At 50.2% G+C, this 12,572-nt stretch overlaps 1 protein-coding gene across 7 annotated transcripts in view; it reads left to right on the top strand.

The window, feature by feature from the left end:
• Positions 1–12,572, top strand: part of LOC138522049 (antigen peptide transporter 1-like) — a 142,202-nt gene that overhangs the window by 106,203 nt on the left and 23,427 nt on the right. The window lies entirely within an intron of this gene.

Here is a 12,572-nt window from a genome sequence, read left to right as displayed (position 1 = left end):
CGAGAGGCACCGGCTGATTGGCTTCTACAGCCTACTTCTTCACCTATCCAACGCCGGGAGGCATAAGCCAGGGCCATACCCCCTGCCCATTTGAGGCTGTGAGTATATTTGCCTTAAGCTATATTACCTGCTCTATCCTCCCAAACGGCTCTCCGCACTGCCTTTCTAGCACATGTCATGCGCTGCAGTCACCGCACGGGACGTTCAGGTTGCCTAAACTGCCATAACATTGCGCCACTATAGCTTGACCCACGTTCACCATACCCTGATGGGTATCATTACTACGCTTATTATGCCCATTCACCCTCTGGCATTTTACATAGTTGTGCTCTTTTTTTTTTTTTTTTCTTTCTTTCTTTGCTCATACATTTTGATCTTGTGGCCCACTGAACTTTAAGCTCATCCTGCTAAATTCGAATCCAGGTACCCCTGAGTTATGCATTCAAATTGTGTCCCATTGCATTATTAGCCAGTGCCTTTTTGGCTCCTCCTGCTAAATTCGAATCTAGGTACCCCTGATGTATGCATTCAAATTGTGTCTCATTGCATTGTTAATGCACCGATTCATGTTTGCATGATTTGATCTAGACCCGTACCCACGATAACTGCCATAGCTGTGTCCACATACTTAGACCCTAGTTTTCTTGGTGCTACTTATACCCAGGTGTTCATGGTTCACCTTATTGTGTTGTGCCTTATGGTCGCTAACGGACCACCTTAACTGTGTTGTGACTTATGGTCGCTAACGGACCACTTTAACTGTGTTGTGCCTCATAGTCGCTAACGGACCACCTTGATTGTGCTGTGGCCCTTCTTCATTAACAGACCATGCACTCTTGTTTATACTGTGTTTTGTGAATATCATGCCCTTTAACACTAGGCACAGCCCTGGCTTCAACTAGCCACCTGCACTACACATTGCGTCACCCTAGCCAGACATCTTAGCGAAACAAGGGAACCACACCAACTACCATGTGCAGAAACTTGACCTCCCTGACCCTCCTAGTTACAATCATGACCTTTGCTACCTTTATTACTCGTCCCCCCACAGACAGAAACCTGAGACTCAGGGCAAGGTTACCTTGCATATACGAACCTAAAAGAAACAGTACTAACAATACTGCTAGATTCCCATCTATACAGACACACATGGATAAGCAAACACTAACTACGTCACCTTTAACTCTAACCCTAACTCCTACTCACCTCCAACAAAAGAAACGCCGGAGTCAAAATAAACATACAGACACACTTGCAAGTCATCCTATTCCCAAGAACACCCTATCACTTACTGGAGCCCTTATCAATGCCAGATCCATGGTAGCCCATGCAATTGAAATTGCTGACATACTAAACAACAGTAGCATTGACTTCCTTGCCGTAACAGAAACCTGGCTCCATGAGGCAGCAGGACCCTCACTGATGTTAGCCATACCTGACAACTACCAGATCCACAGAGTAGACCGGCCCAATGCTAAAGGCGGTGGCCTAGCAATCATCGCGAAAACCACTTTGCCTATCAGACTCACCACCTCACCCCCCTGTGCTTCCTGCGAAGTACTCTCAGCAAAAATGCAACTCTCTAATAACCGCACGCTAACCATTCACTTGATCTACAGGCCCCCAGGTCCCCTGGGAAACTTTGAAGATGACCTTACTACCCTCATAGCGAACAATACCCAAAGTCACTCGCAAACGCTGCTGCTGGGCGACTTTAACATCGGCTTCAATGAGCCAGACAACAAAAACGCCTTCTCTATAACAGCTATCCTAAATGACCAAGGCCTCACCCAAAAAGTTCTCTCCCCCACACATGCTAAAGGCAGAACCCTTGACTGGGTATCAGAACTCAACTGCAACATAGTCATCACTGCCATCACCCCTCAACTATGGACTGACCACTCTCTAATAAATTTCACTGCCACACTTGACCTCCCCAGCCCTAAAACTATCAAAATGATACCACCACTCCCTACCAGAAGTAAAAAAGACATTACTACAGAAAAACTCATCCCCCTCCTCCTGCCCACTATTAACGGTCTGAAGGACAACACTGACCCAGACATACTAGTAGACACCTTCAATAAAGCTATGTCTCACGCACTAGACACCATTGCACCTGCAAAACTATGCAAAGCCAAGCAAGAAGCCCACCTCAATGCCTGGTTCACCCCCCAGCTTAAGGACCTTAGAAAGCAGAAACGAAAACTCCAAACTATCTGGCGTAATTCGCCCACCAATGACAACAAAGCTAAGCTAACCCAAGCTACAAAACACTACAAGTCAGAAATTATCAACACTAAAAAAAACGTATTCAATGACAGAATTACCAATGCCAAATCGAATACCAAGGAACTTTTTGCCATCCTCTGGGAAATGGAATCCCCTATCCAACCAACTGATACGGTCCCAAAGGACAAGATATGGTGCACTAATATACAGAATGCCCTATCAAACAAAATCTCCACCCTCCAACTTAAAATAATGAATAAAAAAGACACCCTCTCTCCTACTGATCAACAAGTGCCTCTAGTAACTGAACCTATCACCATCCCCCCTTTTAGCTTTAAACCCATCTCCATCATCGACACTGAAAAGGCTATCCTCTCACTGAAGCCCTTCAACTGTAAGGGCGACAGCTGCCCAGCTCAAATAATAAAGGACGCTGCCAGAGACTTAGCCCCTTTCATCTCGAAGCTTATCAACTCATCCTTCAAATCCAACACAGTGCCAGCTAACTTAAAAGAATCCTGGGTCCTCCCCCTTCTCAAAAAACAAACCCTCGATCCATCTATCCCGACCAACTATAGGCCAATCACCACAGTACCCTTCCGACTAAAAATTATCGACAGAGTAGCCTATCTCCAAATTCAAGAATACCTGGAAGCTAATCATCTACTAGGCTCGCGCCAATCGGGCTTCCGCCCACTCCATGGCACTGAAACAGCCCTGATAGATCTTAAAACTAAAATGGAGGAATTTAAGGATAATGGGAAAATGGCGTTGCTACTTTTACTGGACTTGTCTGCAGCTTTTGATCTGGTGGATCATGCAGTCTTATGCAACCACCTCAAGCTGGCTGCCAACTTCACAAGAGATGCTATAGCTTGGGTCCAATCCTTTCTAGCCAACCGGACCATGAGAGTGTTCTCCCCTTCCACTTGTGCCGACCCCATCCAAATCACATGTGGAGTCCCACAGGGCTCCTGTGTCTCACCCACTATGTACAACATCTTCACCAGGCCATTGTTCGACAAGTTGGACAGACTGGGCGTCACCTACACTAATTACGCAGATGACACCCAGATCCTCATACCCCTTTCGGGCAACTATGAAGCGGACTTGGCTCTGGTGAATAAAATTTACATCCTCATTCAAGCATGGATGGCCACTCATGGCCTCTGCCTGAACGACGATAAAACTGAAATCCTGCTCCTCGGTTCAGACCACAACTTATCCAAACTCACCCCGGACTATGCCTCATTTAACATCGATAACAACACTATTAAGGTTATGCGCGAGGTCAAAACTTTAGTTTTTTACCTTAACTCAGCTCTTACCCTCAAAAAGCAAATGAACTCCCTCGCCTCCTCAACCACCTACACGTGTAAACTTATCCGTGCCGCCAGACCCTTCCTGTCCAGTGCCAGCTGCCTCACCTTGGCCAATGCCCTTGTCATGTCCAGACTGGACTATTGCAACGCCTTATACTCGGGCGCAAACAAGTCAGTCACTGACAAACTCCAGAGATTACAAAATAACGCTCTCAGAGCAGCTCTGAACATCCCACGCAGAGAGCATATCTCCAAACACCGGACAGAAACCCACTGGCTAAAGATAAAAGACAGAATCCTCCTTAAAACTATTTCCCTCACCTCTAAATGCCTCAACAATCAAGCACCCCCCTACCTAGCGGAAAGAATCAACTGGAGACCCTCCAACCGACTGACGAGATCTGCCAACACCTTTCTACTGGAAGTCCCTAGATTCAAACTTACCACAGCGGGCGGTGTGAGCTTCCCAGTTAGAGCTGCACAATCATGGAACACACTCCCATCCGACCTTAGACGCCCTCTACCCTACACAAGATTCAGATCCCACGCCCTCAAATGGCTGCACAACAACGACATGCAACGATCCTCATCCTAGCGGAAACGCTACAACCTGTTAAGATGTTATTCTTACGCGCTTAACCTTTGTTATTCTATATGTACTGTATCACCCATTGTAAGTAACCATTGTTTTTCTGTAATAGACTGTGTCAGGCATTGTAACTAAGCTTCGAGTCCTCTTGTATTGCTGCGCCCAGATGCCCACGGGCTTGGAGCGCATTACCAAATAAACAAACAAACAAACAAACAAACTGAGGCTGAGCAGGGTGCATATACTAGCACTGAGGCTGGGCAGGGTGCATATACCAGCACTGAGGCTGAGCAGGGTGCATGTACCAGCACTGTGGCTGAGCAGGGTGCATATACCAGCACTGAGGCTGGGCAGGGTGCATATACCAGCACTGAGGCTGGGCAGGGTGCATATACCAGCACTGAGGCTGAGCAGGGTGCATATACCAGCACTGAGGCTGAGCAGGGTGCATATACCAGCACTGTGGCTGAGCAGGGTGCATATACCAGCACTGTGGCTGAGCAGGGTGCATATACCAGCACTGAGGCTGAGCAGGGTGCATGTACCAGCACTGAGGCTGAGCACGGTGCATGTACCAGCACTGAGGCTGGGCAGGGTGCATGTACCAGCACTGAGGCTGGGCAGGGTGCATGTACCAGCACTGAGGCTGGGCAGGGTGCATGTACCAGCACTGAGGCTGGGCAGGGTGCATGTACCAGCACTGAGGCTGAGCAGGGTGCATGTACCAGCACTGTGGATGAGCAGGGTGCATGTACCAGCACTGTGGCTGAGCAGGGTGCATGTACCAGCACTGAGGCTGAGCAGGATGCATGTACCAGCACTGAGCAGTGTGCACATATACCAGCACGGAGGCTGAGCATGGTGGGTGCATGCAGAGTCTTTTGCCTCATTACATGAAATGTGCTTGACTTCAGAGCTGGTACAGCCATTGTACTTTGCCTCAGTGCTGGCCCATACACCATGATTGATTTTAGTGCTCAGATATGCATCTTGCTCAGCCTCAGTGCTGCTTTATGCACCCTGCTCAGACCCAGTGCTGCTATATGCACCCTGCTCAGCTCCAGTGCTGGTATATGCATCCTGCTCAGCCTCAGTGCTGGTATTTGCACCCTGCTCAGACCCAGTGCTGCTATATGCACCCTGCTCAGCCTCAGTGCTGGTATTTGCACCCTGCTCAGCCCCAGTGCTGCTATATGCACCCTGCTCAGCCTCTGTGCTGCTATATGCACCCTGCTCAGCCCCAGTGCTGCTATATGCACCCTGCTCAGCCTCTGTGCTGCTATATGCACCCTGCTCTGCTTCAGTGCTGCTATATGCACCCTGCTCAGCCCCAGTGCTGCTATATGCACCCTGCTCAGCCTCAGTGCTGCTATATGCACCCTGCTCAGACCCAGTGCTGCTATATGCACCCTGCTCAGCTCCAGTGCTGCTATATGCACCCTGCTCAGCCTCAGTGCTGCTATATGCACCCTGCTCAGCCTCTGTGCTGCTATATGCACCCTGCTCAGCCTCTGTGCTGCTATATGCACCCTGCTCTGCTTCAGTGCTGCTATATGCACCCTGCTCAGCTCCAGTGCTGCTATATGCACCCTGCTCTGCTTCAGTGCTGCTATATGCACCCTGCTCAGCCTCTGTGCCGCTATATCCACCAGTAGTGCCACAACATTACGGCAATGTCTGCTTTGGGGATGCATGTGGACGACGCCCAGATTGTGTTGAAGCTCTCTGGTTCTTATGTTGATGACTCTGGGAACATTAACAAGGTCTTTTTAGCCACACAATCATGGATGGCTCTGAACTCTCTGGCTCTGAACAATTTAAAACGGAGCTGCTTATTTTAGGGACACAACAAAAATTGAAAAAACTGGACCCAAGTTATAAGAGCTTTACAATTGTAGACCATGTTATCCCAGTCTCCGTATGTGTTAAGACTTTGGGAGTCTCCTTTGACTGGCAGCTATCGTTTAAGCAGGTCCGCCATCTTAAATCATCCCACTCTTATTATGGCCATTTGTTATGGCAGATTCGCCCCCGAGTCTCTGTGTGCCCCCATGCCCCCGAGTCTGTCTGTGTGCCCCCCATGCCCCTGAGTCTGTCTGTGTGCCCCCACATGCCCCTGAGTCTGTCTGTGTGCCCCCATGCCCCCTGGTCTGTCTGTGTGCCCCCCATTCCCCTGAGTGTGCCCCAGAGTCATTCTGTGTGCCCCCCCCACTCAGCCCCTTACCCCCTCCCACCCTTTTGCCCTTGCAATTTCTATTTTCACCCCACCCTACCTCCTCCCTTCCCCTTCTCTCTCCTCCCCTTTACCCTTCTTTACCCTCCCCCTCAGACGCTAACATTCTCAGACACTCCCCTAGGTGTCGTTGGCCATAGTAATCGTAACCGTCTGTCCCTCCCCTGTAGCTCCTCCCCTTGTCCTGATAAGTCCGGTTCTACCCCAATTGCCGTCAGGCATAGTATCGTAGCCACCTGCCTTGCAGCCACCTGCCCTCTCCCGCTCCCCCTACCCTTCCCTGTCCGGACCCTGTCCTTCTACCCCTATGCTCCCTGTCTCTGTCTTGCACCTTTTACCCTCCCCCATGTCCCATGTGATTGTCTCTGTGCACTTCTGCCCAATTTCCCAGTCTTGTGCCCCTTCCCAGTTTCTTTCTCTGTCCCTTAGCACTTACTCCTATCATCTGTCTCTCGACTTTGATGGCAGCTTGCACGTTCCCCCTCCTTTCCCTCCTGGTCTTCTCCTCCCCTCCCTTCCTTGCACTTTGCTGAACTGTCATCGGACCTTTCTGTTCTTGTTTGTTCCTCTCCTTCCCCTTCAACTCCACACCTTCACCTCTCCAGCCCCCCCCACCTTCTGTATACTCATGCAGTGCATCACTTGCCATCAGGCAGAGTAATGTTACTGCTAGTTTGTCTCCTTTTTCCCTACCCCTCTTCTCCCTATTTGTTCCTTGCACTATCTGAAATGTCGTCAGGCTGATTCTGATAGTTATTATTCTCATTCTTAATTGTTTCAAGGACTTGTAAGAATGTAATTGTCTTCTCCCATGTCCCCCCCCTCCTTTAAGCACTTTGTATATAGGCGCTATACAAATAAACAATCAATTGTTATCGGAGGCAAACTGGGCAATGATCGCTGCTGCAATCAAACACTAAACTGGATCACTACAATAGTCTGTTGGTATGAACCTCCCAGACTCACATTAGAAAATTGCAGGTAATTCCGAATAGCACTGTACGGGCTGTCTGTGGGTTGAAACGTCTTGCCCACGTCACTGAGGCCCGGAGGAGACTGCACTGGCTTCCGGTCCAGCAAAGGATTCAGGTGAAGGGCCTAGTCATGGTCTTTATATGTCTCTGGGGTGAGGCGCCGCCTTCTCTGACTACAAGAATAAATAGGACCCCTTTTAGACGTGTTCGACGATCTAACAGCACCACCAGACTTAGCCACCCACAAGGTAACCTCAAGAAAAGTGGTGCAGCAAGTTGACATTTCTGGGGCCCCAGCTCTGTGGAACACACTTCCCTCGGATCTTATGGAGAGTGCCTCAACTACCCTCTTTAAAAAACACATAAAGACTCTCCTCTTCGACAATGAACTTGGTCAATGTGCTGTAGCTCCTTTGTCCTTTGTATGTTTTCCTGTTTGTTCTTTTGATGTTCTGTTTGTGTGAGCGCCCTGAGGCCTTCGGGTTAGTGGTGCTATATAACACATAATAAAGATATATAGATGTGATCACTGCACTGCATGGCTTTGCAAGTCAATATTTTCAGATTTGCAATTTCATGCCTCGCTGTAATCACGTCGATCCATATGCACCCTACTCAGCCTCAGTGCTGGTATATGCACCCTGCCCAGCCTCAGTGCTGGTATATCCTCCGTGCTCCGCCTCAAAGATGGTATAGGCACCCTGCTCAGCCTCATTGCTGGTAGATGAATCCTGCTCAGCCTCAGTGCTGGTAGATGAATCCTGCTCAGCCTCATTGCTGGTATATGAATCCTGCTCAGCCTCAGTGCTGATATATGCACCCTACTCAGCCTTATTGCTGGTATATGCACCGTGCCCAGCCTCAGTGCTGGTATATGCTCCGTGCTCCGTCTCAAAGATGGTATAGGCACCCTGCTCAGCCTCATTGCTGGTAGATGAATCCTGCTCAACCTCACTACTGCTATATGCACCCTACTCAGCCTTATTGCTGGTATATGCACCCTGCCCAGCCTCAGTGCTGGTATATGCTCCGTGCTCCGCCTCAAAGATGGTATAGGCACCCTGCTCAGCCTCATTGCTGGTATACGCACCCTGCTCAGCCTCACTACTGCTTTATGCACCCTGCTCAGCCTCAGTGCTGGTATATGCCCCGTGCTCAGCCTCAAAGATGATATAGGCACACTGCTCAGCGTCAATGATGGTATATGCACCCTGCTCAGCCTCACTACTGCTATATGCACCCTGCTCAGCCTCAGTGCTGGTATATGCCCCGTGCTCAGGCTCAAAGATGATATAGGTACCCTGCTCAGCCTCAATGATGGTATATGCACCCTGCTCAGCCTCAGTGCTGGTAGATGAATCCTGCTCAGCCTCAGTGCTGGTAGATGAATCCTGCTCAGCCTCAGTGCTGGTAGATGAATCCTGCTCAGCCTCAGTGCTGGTAGATGAATCAGATGAATCCTGCTCAGCCTCAGTGCTGGTAGATGAATCCTGCTCAGCCTCAGTGCTGGTAGATGAATCCTGCTCAGCCTCAGTGCTGGTAGATGAATCCTGCTCAGCCTCATTGCTGGTATATGAATCCTGCTCAGCCTCAGTGCTGATATATGCACCCTGCTCAGCCTCAGTGCTGGTATATGAATCCTGCTCAGCCTCAGTGCTGATATATGCACCCTGCTCAGCCTCAGTGCTGGTAGATGAATCCTGCTCAGCCTCAGTGCTGGTAGATGAATCCTACTCGGTCTCAGTGCTGGGATATGCACCCTGCTCAGCCTCAGTGCTGGTAGATGAATCCTGCTCAGCCTCAGTGCTGATATATGCACCCTGCTCAGCCTCAGTGCTGGTAGATGAATCCTGCTCAGCCTCAGTGCTGGTAGATGAATCCTGCTCAGCCTCAGTGCTGATATATGCACCCTGCTCGGTCTCAGCGCTGGGATATGCCTCCTGCTCAGCCTCATCCTGTTAGGAAAGATTTCCATTATGTGTAATTTTCCCTCCAGTTGTACACCCCCAAACGTTTTGCTGCTGTTTAAACACTATGGTCTGACTTTGCCAGAGAAGCACAGCCTTCAGCTGCACTCCTCTGGGCTTTCATTCACTTTTTATGGGAAAACTGACATGCCCTTAAGACAGTCAGTACTGGGAGTCCTTTTCCAATGTTGCAATTTTTCTGCAACATGTAACAAGTGCACAATGTACCTTACAGTACAGTGCACTTGGGTCTCCTAGTAATTCCCAAAGACCCTAGATACTCTCATAGGACTTTTTCGGAGATGTGCAGATGTGTCATGGACAGGGCTGGTGGCAGCTTATCTTTTCATATAATTTTAACCCTTTCCTTCATTTAAACCGCGATTACCGCGTTTGGCACAAATGGGTGGCCTGGCTCCAAAATGGCCATGCCACGAGGTTCTTTTGTCCTGTCCTTTGGCCATCTTGCCCCTTTGCCTTCCCCAGGTCGAGCCGACCCGGGTCAATCCTTATTTGGTCATGCAGTTTCCCGTGAAACGCCAGCTTCTACATGCCTTGTGTGTGTGCCTCCATAATGTGGGCTGGGGTGTCTGTCCCCAATACACATCCAGGGTGCCAGAGAGTCTGGAGTGCTGTGAATGCCTGGGACCACCGTGGTCCGTGATTGGTCCACGTATGGAGTGTGTGTTTGTGAGCAGATCTCCCATTGGGTCCTCTTCATTTTGGCGCGAAGGAGACTCTGGATAAGAGGAGGCCAAAAACACCCTTACCATGTCGATCTCTGGAGTTCTCACTGAACGAAGGATAGGATCCAAGTATCCTGAAACTAAATAAGCCGAGTTGAGGAACTGCTGTAAGGTTTGGCACCCTGAGCCCGCTGTCATCACGTGGGACCCCACTGTATCTGGTCGTCCTAGAAGGTCTGCAAAGGCGCTTCGACCCATTGGAATAGTGGGACCAACTATTCTCGGCACCTTCAACAAAACCTGCAAGTAAGCCTTCTCGGAAGTGTCCCTGTGCCAACCAGTGGTCTGACCAGCTTACGCAGGACTTTGCTCTGTCTCCGCCGCCGTTTCGAGGAGACCCTCAAAACTGGGTTTACTGCTAGCTCTCTGTCAACGGCACCCTCACACCGAATTTCGTACACTTGGCATTCCCTGGTCTGAAGTGAGACGAGTGTGCCAGGACCGGAGTAAACACGGTTACCGTGTTGCCAAGCCGCGGCAACAACCTTTGCAGGTACGCTGCATTTGTGCCCCTCTTGCCCCTAAAGCCTGCTCCAGTGAAACTGGCCTGATCCATCCATCCGGAGCAGAGAAATCGCCACTGTCCTGTTTGGGAATCATCACTGTATCTTCGGAACTGAAAGCCGCAGAGCCGTCATATTGCCGCATTTGAACCTGCAACCGAAGTGGACTCGACTGGCGAAGTTTGGTCCGGAGTGCGCCGGGGTCGGTGAGTAATCGCATCCCTAACCGGTGGGCCCTAGCGCCTCCATCCATTTTTACGCACGAGTGGCCCTTGGAGGTCCCTCTCTCTTCCACTGCTAGTGCTAACTAGCAAACTATTCCCGAACCTTGGAATCACCTCTGCCTTCAAGTGGAGGCCCTCCTTGAATAGTGAGAATATATTCTTCATCGCCTCACCCACCTTCCTGAGCTGCTAGAGACCCCTGAAGGGACCCCGTTTTGCCCATTGGAACAACCGCGTGCGCCTGCACTACATGTACTATTGAGCATAAGGCTCCTCTCTTCTTAGGGTTTGGACTGCCTCTTAGTTAGGTGTGTGGTTGATGTGCAAGGGGACTAAAGACTATCTGCACTGCCTATCTTCCTTCCCCCTCTAGGTTGTGAATATATTTTGTGCCTTTAACCCTTTAGACCCCAATGGTCTTGTATATATCTTGTATTGATAGTGTTGTGTTGGTTTGATAGTATTGCTGTGATTCTTTTTTCGGTGTGCTGAGTTACAAAGGCCTTGTAGTAAATGTTTTTATATGTTTGATATATACACCTGTCTGGGAGTCATTTGTAAGTGTCCTTGCTCTGTGTGCTCATTGTCCTTCAGTCACCCTCACCCCTCCTGAGACCTAGTCTTGACCGCAGACAATAGCTACCTTAACACAACCTGCTCAGCCTCAATGCTGCTATAGGCGCTGTGCTCAGCCTCAAAGATGGTATAGGCACCCTGCTCAGCGGTACTATATGCATCCCATCCTTGGTCTCAGTGCTGGTATACATAAAATGCTGGGCTTCAGTGCCGGTATATGCCTCCTGCTCAGCCTCCGCACTGGTATATGCCTCTGGCTGAGCCTCCTCGCTAGTGTATGCCTCTTGCTGAGCCTCAGCACTGGTATATGCCTCTTACTCATCCTCTGTGCTGGTATATGAATCCTTCTGAGCCTCAGTGGTACGTTATGCATCCTGCTGAGCCTCAGTGGTACTATAGGCACCCTGCTCAGCCTCAGTGCTGGTATATTCATCCTGCTCAGCCTCAGTGCTGGTATATTCATCCTGCTCGGCCCAAGTGCTGGTATATGCCCCATGCTCAACCTCAATGATGGTATAGGCACTCTGCTCAGCTTCAGTGCCGGTATATGCCTCCTGTTCACCCTCCACGCTGGTATATGCATCTTGCTTGGCCTCAGTGCTGGTGTATGCATCTTGCTTGGCCTCAGTGCTGGTATATTCATCTTGCTCAGCCTCAGTGCTGGTACATGCACCCTGCTCGGCCTCAGTGCTGGTACATGCACCCTGCTCGGCCTCAGTGCTGGTACATGCACCCTGCTCGGCCTCAGTGCTGGTACATGCACCCTGCTCGGCCTCAGTGCTGGTACATGCACCCTGCTCGGCCTCAGTGCTGGTACATGCATCCTGCTCGGCCTCAGTGCTGGTACATGCATCCTGCTCGGCCTCAGTGCTGGTACATGCACCCTGCTCAGCCTCAGTGCTGGTATATTCATCCTGCTCCGCCTCAGTGCTGGTATATTCATCCTGCTCGGCCTCAGTGCTGGTATATGCATCCTGCACAGCCTCAATGCTGGTATATTCATCCTGCACAGCCTCAGTGCTGGTATATGCACCCTGCTCGGCTTAAGTGCTGGTATATGCATCGTGCTCGGCCTCTGTGCTGTTGAATGCATCCTGTTCGGCCTCCGTGCTGGCGTTTGCACCCTGGTCAGCCTATGTGCTGGCGTTTGCACCCTGGTCAGCCTATGTGCTGGCGTATGCACCCTGGTCAGCCTCTGTGCTGGCG

The sequence above is a fragment of the Ambystoma mexicanum genome, chromosome 13, assembly GCF_040938575.1.
Source record: "Ambystoma mexicanum isolate Mex_15411 chromosome 13, UKY_AmexF1_1, whole genome shotgun sequence".
Taxonomy (NCBI): Eukaryota; Metazoa; Chordata; class Amphibia; order Caudata; family Ambystomatidae; genus Ambystoma; species Ambystoma mexicanum.
Note: the sequence above shows the minus strand (reverse complement) of the source record. Positions and strands in the feature narration are given on the sequence as shown.